This window comes from Triticum dicoccoides, chromosome 2B (assembly GCF_002162155.2).
Source record: "Triticum dicoccoides isolate Atlit2015 ecotype Zavitan chromosome 2B, WEW_v2.0, whole genome shotgun sequence".
Classification (NCBI taxonomy): domain Eukaryota; kingdom Viridiplantae; phylum Streptophyta; class Magnoliopsida; order Poales; family Poaceae; genus Triticum; species Triticum dicoccoides.
Genome location: NC_041383.1, coordinates 50,212,890 through 50,213,440, shown reverse-complemented (window position 1 = coordinate 50,213,440; position 551 = coordinate 50,212,890). Strand labels below are relative to the sequence as shown.

At 63.7% G+C, this 551-nt stretch overlaps 1 protein-coding gene across 1 annotated transcript in view; it reads right to left on the bottom strand.

The window, feature by feature from the left end:
* The window catches only part of LOC119362063 (mRNA-capping enzyme-like), a 12,900-nt gene extending 12,650 nt beyond the window's left edge, over positions 1–250 (bottom strand). Inside the window, exon 1 of the mRNA XM_037627234.1 lies at positions 2–250. The gene's annotated coding sequence lies outside the window, so the exon portion shown is untranslated. The remainder of the gene's footprint in view (position 1) is intronic.
* Between the last annotated feature and the right edge of the window lie 301 nt (positions 251–551).

Below are 551 nucleotides of genomic sequence, written 5' to 3'. Positions count from 1 at the left end.
GCCGATGGACTGGTCGCCGGCGTAGCTCCGGGGCGGCGGCTGCGGCTCCAGGGAGGGAGGGGTTGAGGGAGGCGCTGCTGGCGGGAGCGGCTGCTCGGCGGAGGGAGGGAGGCGCGGGCTGGGATCCTGTACTGGCGGCGGGGCAGCGGGGGCTTGGGCCGGCTACGCGCGTGGGAGGGCCGGCGGAGGGCCGGCGGTGGTGGCGGTGGGTCGGTCGGCGGCGGCTAGTAACCCTAGCTGTCGCGCTCGGGGAGGAGGCCCTCTCTGGTGGTTCGCTAGGGGGAGGGAGGCGCTCTCTTGGGCTTGGGGACGTCCGCTCGCTTGGGGGAATAGGACGTGCTCCCCAGAGACACGTGGCGAGCATCCGTCAAGTCCAGCTCCAGCTTTTTTACTTCCCGCATCTCCGTTTTTCTTGAAAAAAATAATCCACAAATACAGCGTATGTGGTACGGAACGATAACAACAATACTGAGCTTGAGATGTCAAAAGAAAAAAAGAATACTGAGCTTGAAGCACTTCAACCACGTGTAGCAAGCTGGGTGTAGCCCGGA